Genomic DNA, 10,042 nt, shown 5'->3' with positions numbered 1-10,042 from the left:
CACACACACACACACACACACACACACACACACACGGTTTTTCTGACTTGGCAGAGGAGGTGGCAGCCAGAAGGTACTCCTAGTTCTTCCCAGGTCAATAAATGGGACTGCCTCTGGGGGTCCCTTCTGTCCTTTCTACCACTTGGGAGACCAGGCTACTCCCTGCCCATGGACCCATGTTCCTAGGAAGCTCCCAGAAACCATACAGGGGCCCAGAGGGAAGAGGTCTGAATAGGGGAGAAATAATGATTGAAGCTGAGCCTGCAGCTTCACGCTGATGCTCCTCTGGGGTCCTGGAACCCCAGTACCAGGTCACCTATTTTGGGGTGAGCTTAGATCATGAGGAACCACTGGGCTATGTCCTTAAAGAACAGAGCAGGATTGAGGTTTTTGGAGAAGCTGGGGGAACAATTTGTCCACACTATTGGGTGATGGAACATCAACTGGCCAATAGGGATGTGGTGGGCGGAGCTCTCACAGCTCCCAGCACCAGGCTGGCCTCTCCAAGGTACTCTTTGGTTCTGGTGGGGAGGGGTCACCTGGCTCAGGAACTGATAACCAAGAAGCTGGACTGTAATGGGAAAGGCCTGGTAGGGGTATTCCCCTCCTCTTCCCTGGCCACTTGCCACCCAGTTCCTTGGCACAGCAGATCTTTCACAGTTCTGTAGCTGCCCTTGAATAGGCTCATCCCAAACCAACAAAAAGCACAAACACCCTAACAGCTCAGGCCGGGCCCACAGAGGAGGCAGGGGCCCCTGATTGGGGGAGACCTGGCTCTCCTCAGCCCTGACTCGGTGGCATGAGGAAGATGCTCGGAATCCATCCTGTGCCTCAGAGCCTTGGGGTCTCAGAGCTCTTTCCCAGCCCAGCTCGCCAACATTCTAAAGCACAAACCAAGGACTGTGCTTGCCTGGGCTGCCCCCTGGGGATGGGAGGCCATGTCAGCTCTAAGTTGAAGCTAGCCATGAGAGTTGGGGGCCTGTGACCAGGCAACAGGTCGGCAGACCCTCAGGAGGAGAGAGAGCTGCTCCTGCCTGCCCAGGCCTCCCCCATAAGGGACGAAGTCCCAGGCAGCATGTTCCCCAAAGGAACATTCCCACAGAGTACATTCCATCAACCGCAGCCCAGTCTCTGCTCAGGCCCAGCTCAGAGAGTCCATGGTGTTCCCCGAGAAGGTCAGCCACTGGCTAAGGGGGGCCCTTAGAGGATTGGCAGGGTGACCATGGCCCCCATACACAGGAGGATCCCCTTCTCAGGGCTACACTGACCCCATCTCCATCCTGACTGGGGACCCCTTTACCCCATATAGAGGCCATCAGCTTTCCCTGGCTCAGGGACCTCCCTCCTCCCCTAGCCTGGCCCCTCCCACTGGGGTTCCTACACTGGTGAGAAGCCAAGGCCAAGGGAGAAAGTTACTACTCAGCTCTAACCCACCCCACCCCTTAGCCTCTGGCTGCACGCCCAACCAGGAGGGGTCTGTCCCCCTTGCAGGGACACAGACTGGCCGCATGTCTGCATGGCAGAAGCGTCTCCCTTGAGTGCAGCCTGGGAGGGGGGTTCCTGTCTCAGGGGCCCACCAATATTCAGTCCTATATATTTTAATAAAATAAACTTGACAAAGGCTATGGACTCTCTCCAGGTTTATCTGAACTGCCAGTCAGTCAGTCCTTCCCTTGCTGCTGCTGCTAACTACAGTTCCTGCCCGGAGGCTTGATGGTGACTACAGACGACTTTGAGGGAGAAAACATCCAGAACCCCTCTGCCTCTCAGTGTGACATCACTGAGGGGGAAAAGGGCACACACTGTGGGCCCTGGGGACCTTCAAGAGATGCTCCAGTTTTGGTGCTTTGAAGGCACAAGACTGTGGAACACAGTGGCTTTCTGCAATGTCATTTATATTTCATCCCCAGATCATTTTTCTTCCCGATTCCAGAAAGTCACTTCTGGACGTCCTTTGGCAAGGGAGGGCAGGTCGTGTGGACAAGAATCAGGAAAGAGTTGGCGATGGAGCTTCGATGGTCATAGAGCCCTGAGTTAGATCCCTAGCACTACATAAACTGGGCATGATACCGCATGCTTGCAATCCCAGCACTCAGGAGGTAGAGGCAGAAGGATCAATGATTAGCTACGTGGCCAGTTTGAGTCCAGCCTGGGCTACACGAGACGTTGTATATGTGATGTGTATTTGGGTGTAGCACAACAGAGAGAGGACTCCCTTCTGCCCAGAGGAGGTTGGAGGATCAGGTGGTTATTTGTGACTGAGCAGACAGATGCTCAGAGCAGGGAGGTGATGGGGCCATACAGTACCAGCAAGGGGCCCACTGGGCAGCAGACTGATGAAGGGAGGTGATGGGGAGGGTGATGGGGAGGTACAGTTCCTAGCAAGGGGTCCACTGAACAGCAGATTGACGAGTGGGTGGCAGAAAAGATGAGGACTCTAAGGCAATCCCAGAAGGTCTTGAGCCATCATTGAGCACACAGAGAAGCTGGTAGCACCCATGACAGTCACTGGGGACAAAGGCTATGGAGCCAGTCGGCTGCATGACCCGAACAAGTCACACAATCTCAGTGCTTCACTTTCCTCCCTTGTGAATCAGGCACAGGTAGAGAAACAGACAGACAGACAGACAGACAGACAGACAGAGATGGAGACACAGACTCTACTGCACTGCAGAGCCAGGCTTACATGAACACAAGGATATTTTCGACCTGATAGCAGGGTCAGGCCTCTCTGTAAAGTGGAATCCAGGGGTTCCGAAGGCTGCATCCATGAAACACGGCTCCTCTCTGCCTCTGCCCTCTGTCAGGAGCATCTTCCTGCTCCCCTGGGATCGTCTTTGTTTCTGAAGGACACACTCCGCAGAGGAGCTGACTGCTCTCAGCACTTCCTCTGAGCGCGCTGGTTCGCACATGTAATCTCAACCCCTAGGATGCTGAGACAAGAGGATTAATCCAGGTGAGGACAGTCTGGGCTACACTGACTTCCAGGCCAGCCTGGGCGGTTCAATGAGACCTGTCTCAGACAGAAAGACAAAAACCGTGCTTCCTGCTCAGAGGGGCTGCCCTCTGCCCTGTTTCCTACCAGCCTAGGGATGAGCTGCTCCTTGGATGAGTGTCAGGGCTGACCTGACCAGCTCTGAGCAGCACGGGTGTGGGGCAAGAAGGTGGCAGGAGTGGGCACCGAAGAAGGGCTTCTTGTCCCTGCAAGTCTACACTGAAGACAGAGAAGGATCAGGTCTCCAGCTCACGACCCCAGTAATTCCTTAACGTGGCACCGTGCCTCTAAAGGCCTTTGACATCTAGAGCAGAGGCCCCATGCTTCCACTCTGGAACTTTCTGCCTCATTCTGAGTATAATGTCACTGAACCCCAATTTCCTTATCTGGAAAAAAAATCCTTGATTCCCGTGACTTTGACAATTAAGGGTTGTCTGTCTCTTTTGAGACAGGGTCTCACTATATAGCTCAGTCTGGCCTCCCCATCAGTGGTCTCTTAATAGATGTATTTGTCCTTCCTAAGCGCTGACAGTTTTTGTATATTATTTCTCATCCTGTAGTAGCACAACTTGTACTGATAAGTCATCCGATAAAGGGCATTTGTGATGGTCTCCAGTTTTCCTGGTCACCCCAAAGCTCATGTGGAGAGCAGCCTGCTAATGTGGGACAGTCTCACCAGTAAGACCACAGTCAGTGATCTAATATCCACGTGTCTGTCCCTTGTACCACCCACCTTGCCAGATGACCCAAACAGAAAGAGGGCCCAGAGCAAGTTCTGATCATTAGGGACCTGGCCTGTCACCTCCCTCCCACGATGGCTTGTTACCTGAAAAACACAAAATGGGGAAAGTGATGCCCCACCTCTTCCCCACGTGGCACTCGGCCATATAGCTTCCCAAAGAAATGACCCGTCTGCCTTTTAGAGGTGGCTTCTCTTGATAATTCACACAGGCGGCCGTCTAGACACGTCCCAGTGTTGTGCCTCCTACTGACCACCAGGGGGAGACTGCGCCATTTCTCTTTTCATCTTCTCTGACTCCAGGGAGGGAAACGATTTGTCATTTTCTTCAAAGTACCAAAGACATTTTTCTATTTCTGCCTCATCCTTCTCGGGGTTTAAGAAATAAAAAGTGCCGCTCACAGAGTGTATCAAGAAATAAGTCCATAAATGCGCCCAGAGTAAACCAAACCGGGTGTGGGGGAAGGGGAACACACAGATAGTTATGCCTTCCTATTTTATTAGGACACAGAGAACCCTTCACACACATAACCACGGGGCCTTTTTCTACTTTGGGGGAAAAATATCTCGAGAATTCCCCTCATGGCTGACAGCTGGGCCCCTCTAAGCTTCAGAGGCAGGAAGAAGCCAGTGGTCTGTGGAGACCCTGGGAAGGAGTGTCAAAGAGCTGAAAGACAATCTCTCACAGGACTGTACTTCAAAATATCTGTGCCCTCCCTATTGGAGGCAGAGTTCTCTGTGCAATCTCAGGACTCTTGAGTGGGATCTTTGTTCGGTGACCTGGAACCTTCAGGGACATCTGCACTAGCCTTTGCCCTTCAAACTCAGGTGGGCCTGGCAGCCACCCTCAGAAACTATGTATGCCACGGCAGGCTGCTTACTCTCTGTGAGGGGTCACTGCCCATCCGCTCTGCTAGGGCTTAACTTCCTTCCTACCCGGTTCCTCCTCCCGACCCTGTCAGGTTGCAGTTCCCAAGCCTAAATTAAGGGGACACTGAGCTAGTCCTGGACACCTGAGGCCTCAGCCTAAGGAAAGCCGGTTGTATATGTTGTACTTTGTCACCAGAAGGCAGGGAACAAGTGTGAGGTTGATTCAGGTGATGAGAACAGGACCTGGCCACTGGTTGGGAGGCCACACTTGACACAAGAAGACCTGCCTTCCCCAAGAGCCGTGTCTAAACAAGAGCAGGCACCAGGAAGATGGTTCCTGGGTAAAGAGCTTGCTGTGCAAGCATGAAGACCTGGGTTCGGATCCCAACACCCGTGTAAAAACCTGAGTGTCTTAGCACACATGTGACCCCAGTGCAGGGGGACAGTGAGAGCTCACAGGCCAGCTCTAACAGCCAGTCAGTGGGATCCAGGTTCAGTGTGAGGTCCTATCTAAAAAAATTAAGTAGCTCCCCGAACTTGTCCTCAGGTGCTCAGTCAATACTCCTGCAGTGTCATTTGATCAAGTCACCTGGGAATTGTGCTTCCTGCTTCAAGCTTCCTAATTTCCAATAAAACTAGACATTCAAAACTAACTCACAAATATTTATTTTAAAATATTCTCCATAGTCACAACGGCTGCTGCCTCACCATAGGCCTCGGTCATCATCGACCTGACTACAAGGTCCCAGTAACTTAGGTCCCGTCTGTTTCAGGTTCACATGCCCCTCACCATCAGGACACACTCTCTGATGAGCAACTCTTCTGCAAGTTCTTCCGCACGTGGGCATTTATATAACACATATCTTGATTAAAAAGAGACCTTAAGTGACACTTAAGACACTGTCCACCATCTTTCTTCTGCCTCCAGAAAAGTCCTTGTCTTCCATCAAAAACATCTTGTACCCTAGACTTTGTGGCAGTGTGATGTGTCAACTGCAGAGCAGCCACAGTCCTAGAAGACAGAAATGATAGGCAATGTCCTGTGTGTCCTGAAGGGCCGGCTAAGTCCGAGGAAAAGGGAAAGGTTACTGCACCAAGTGCTGACTGTCCCCTCCCCTCAGGCGCTGGGATGGTGTTCTCTCACAGGTAATTCGGGAGCTTCACTGAAGCAATACTGTAACCAAAAAAAAAAAAAAAAAGAATTTAAGTTTTTCAAATGTTTGTGAAGCTCGGCACTTAAGTTTCTAGAATCGTGTAACCTGCATCAGTCAGTGTCTGTGTGGCTGGTTGGTTTAATTTCAGTCACGGGGCTACGCGTGTGTGGCCTGAGAGGAGTCTGTGAACCCTGAAGGCTGACCTCCCTGAGCTGTCAACCACTTCTCCAGTTACTGTGACCTCAACGCTGACTTATTTGACAGTGCCAGTTTTCTGTTTGGAAAAACAAAAAATAAAAACGACAACAAAAAATACCCTTTTGGTGCAATTAGACATATGAGTATGTGTGAAATGAACTTGCCTGGAAAACACACACACACACACACACACACACTCACACACACACACGCGCACACGCGAAGACCCCATGTCAACCACTGGCATCTGCAGGCTCATGGGTGTGTGCACCACACACGTACAGACAAAAATAAATAAAATTGGTAAACAGCTCGGTTAGAGACAGCAGAGCCTCCGTGGCACAGGAAGTACTGAGACCCAAGTTCAGAGCACTGGGGAATCCCTTCCCTTGCAGCACACGTTCCAGGCAAGAAGAACAAGGTCGGGCCTAAGCCAATCCTGCACTCTTTCCTGGTCCTTGCGGTTGGTTGGGGGGATGAGCTCCCGGTGTGACTGCCGCTGATGAGGCCCAGGTAAAAGAGGAAACGCTGGGGAAAGGACTCGTTCTCTGTAGTGTTTGGGGCCATTTCTTCACTCCACCAGTGGGAACGGATCCAACGAGAGGAGAGGTACTGTCCCAGGAAGCGGGAGTGAAGGGGAGGGAGGAAACGGGGAGCCTAACCCTTTGAAGCAAAGTGCAAGCTGTACCTTAAGTGCCTTGTTCTCCGCGTCTGGACTTCTCACTTACAAAAGCCCCTAAAAGTATTCCCAGTACCCACCCTGCAGCGCGGCCTGCCGGAACTGGACGTTCAGCACTCTTAAATTGGAAAGTTTTCAACTGCTAAAGTCAAGGTCAATGCGCTTTCCAGATTCCTGCGGCCCAGAAGAGGGGGAGGGTCAGGCCAACTAGCGCTCTGATAGAAGCAGAAGGGGGCCTAGGACTGCCAGGGTGGCTGGACACACCCCAGAGGCAGTGAGTGCTGCGCACCTGAACCTTGGGCTGGGGGAGGACTCTGCACCGGGCTCAGGGAGCCCAGGCCGAGTTCCGGAGTGAGGCTGAGACGCACCCCACCCTGAAGTTTTCAGGTCACGGGGCTAGCCGCAAGGGCGTGCAGAGGCCCGTCCAAGGCCGCTGGTGGGCTGTGTGGACAGTTGGGCTTCTCTGCCTCAGCACCCTCCCCTGGAAGCCCGGCCCAGCCCTCCTCCCTCCCCTTCCTCTCCAGGATACAGCTCACTCAAGAGGCATCACTTTTTCCCAGTTTTGAAAAATCACCAAATACAGTAAAATATCCAGGAACTAAAAATAAGGCCCCTAAAGAGCAGGCCATCATTTGGTTCCCGACAGCCCTGGAGTCCCTGCTTTGTTGACAAACTTTCCCAGCCCAGAGTAGAAGTTTCTCCTGGGTGCAGCAAATGAGGCTCAGAGGGAAGAGGGCTGGTCTCAGGCTGGTTTCTCCGTCCACTCTCTCTTCCCGTGTATGTGGGGAAAGCAACAAGACATTGGCTGAGCAGGAGGCATCTTCACTGCAGGCTCCATTGCTCCAGGTCCCATTGCTCCAGGTCCCCCTCTGGCGCATATGCATTAGTACATTCATATATTAAAAGGAAATAAAGCCATCACTGGGCTTGGGGTGTAGCGCAGTTGGTAGAGCGCTTGCCTAGTGTGTGCAGAGCCCTAAGTTCAGTCCCCAACGCCGCATAAACCAGGTGTGGCAATGACCTAGGATCCTAGCAGCTGCGAGGTGAAGGCTGGATTGTTCGCGGTATATGTTTTATTTGGATATACCATTTTTTTATTTTTTTATTGATATTTATTGAGCTCTACATTTTTCTCTGCTCCCCTCCCTGCCTCTCCTCTCCCCCCTTCAACCCTCCCCCAAGGTCCCCATGCTCCCAATTTGCTCAGGAGATCTTGTCTTTTTATACCTTCTACTTCCCATGTAGATTAGATCTATGTGAGTCTCTCTTAGTGTCTGCATTGTTGTCTAAGTTCTCTGGGATTGTGGTTTGTAGGCCGGCTTTCTATGCTTTATGTTTAAAAACCACCTGTGAGTGAGTACATGTTGGCTATACCATTTGCTTTTTCTCTTCTTCCCACTTTGATTTTATATGCAAGCTGTTATGACCTCACGGAATATTTCTGGCAACAGACTGTTCTGGGGGACTGATGCTATCATTTGCAAAGCAGCTCCGATTCCGTTTCTCCTGCTGTGTGTCCACAACACAGACCCCTTTCGGTCTGCGGAGGATCTTCTCACCAAACAAGCACGCTGTCTTGCAGTAGTGAACAACAGCTGGGGAATCCTCATTCAATGCGACATGATCTGGAGATAGCACAGGCCCCAGAGGTTTGGTCTCGGGTCCCAGGAAGTCCCTCCTGACTTCCCATGTTAGTCATGAGCCCAAGCTGCTTTTACTTGTACGTCTGACCAAAGGACTCTGACTCTCCCCTCAGATTCAGTTTGCTTGAGTGACTCGCAGAATTGAGGGAAGCACATTACTGGCTTAGTTTAAAGGAAGCGAATGGTGCACAGGGCTAGGAATGGGAGGGGGAGCCTAGGGCCTCCCTTGCTGGGGACTGTGTGAAGGTTTGGGTCAAGTGGAGGCCTGGGGAAGAAGAGGATCTGGCCCAAGGCTTACCGGGCATTTTTCTCTGACTGGCAGTAGGGACAAGGGAGTCAGCAATGGGAATTTGAAGGTCTGCGTCTGCCCTTGTCCCAGGTAAACAGGAGCATGGGCATCCTATTCAAGTATGATGGCTTGTTCTATGTAATACATGTAAAACATGGCTGTTTTATGTAATACAGAAAATGGAGAGTTTTTTGTTTTGTTTTGTTTTGTTTTGGGTTTTTTTTTTGGTTTTTCAAGACAGGGTTTCTCTGTGGTTTTGGAGCCTGTCCTGGAACTAGCTCTTGTAGACCAGGCTGGTCTCGAACTCACGGAGATCTGCCTGCCTCTGCCTCCCGAGTGCTGGGATTAATGAGTTTTTAAAATATGTTTATGTGCACACGTGTTCTGGTACCTGTGGAGGCCACAGAAGGCACTAGATATCCTGGAGCTAGTCTAGTTTTGCAAGATCAGCGAGAGTTCTTCATTGAGGAGCTATCTCTGCAACCCTGGGTTATTGTCCCTATTTCTAGGAGCACAGAGCAAAGGTAAAATTCAATATTATCAACCCAAAGGAGAGAAATGGCAAGATCGTGGTGGCGAATGCTCCTCAAGAGTCCCCAGTGGGGCAAGGTGTGTGGGTGGATGCCAGCACGGGGTCTCTGTGAGTCTGAGGACAGCCAGGGCTACATGGAGAGAGCTTGCCTCAAAGAAACACAAAGTTCTTGCATGTATTTAAAATTCTGTCAGCTGTGCATGAGGGTCTCCGTCCTTCTAAAGCCTGTAGACACATGAAAAGGATTTTTGGTCGTTTTAGTAGGTGCACAGTGGTGTCACACTGTGACTGCACTTTGCACTCCCATGGTGGTCAATGTGCTTCAATATCTTTCCCGTCCTAATTTTCTGCATATCTCTTTTGTGAAAGTTACCTGTTTAAGTCTTTTGTCCAATAACCAGTTCAATTGACTGTTCTCACTCACTAACCTTTGAGAGGTCTTTGTATAGCTGGGAGACAAGCCTTTTGTCTGATATTTGATTTGCAAACGTTTCCTTCTGTTCCACAATTTGCTAAGACTTTCTAACTAGACGTAACTTTTAAAGCCAGGTTGAAATGCCTCCTTCTAGATTCCTGTCTTGGACCATGACCCTGAAGTGACTTTGGGTGTCCCTCGGGTGTGTGATGTTCAGCCTATACAAAACTGGGCTCATCATCCTCCCCCTCAAGCCCTGCCCCTGAAGAAGCTGCATCTCCACAGATGGCAAAGGCTCTGGCACTGCCTTCCTCTCAGGTCTACTTCTTGTCACTGAGGGCAGCCGGTTCTTCCTCCTGAACATTCCTGGACACTTGCCATCTCCACCACACAGCACAACCCCACTGCTCTTACCTGCTACTCTCTAGTCTTACAGACAATCTCCCTTGATTCAGATTTCTCAGATGCAAGTCTGGGCATGGCACCTCAGCTGAGCTCCTTCCGATGGCTTCACGTGTGTGTGGCTAG

Source organism: Microtus ochrogaster (assembly GCF_000317375.1).
Source record: "Microtus ochrogaster isolate Prairie Vole_2 chromosome 14 unlocalized genomic scaffold, MicOch1.0 chr14_random_1, whole genome shotgun sequence".
Classification (NCBI taxonomy): Eukaryota; Metazoa; Chordata; class Mammalia; order Rodentia; family Cricetidae; genus Microtus; species Microtus ochrogaster.
Note: the sequence above shows the minus strand (reverse complement) of the source record.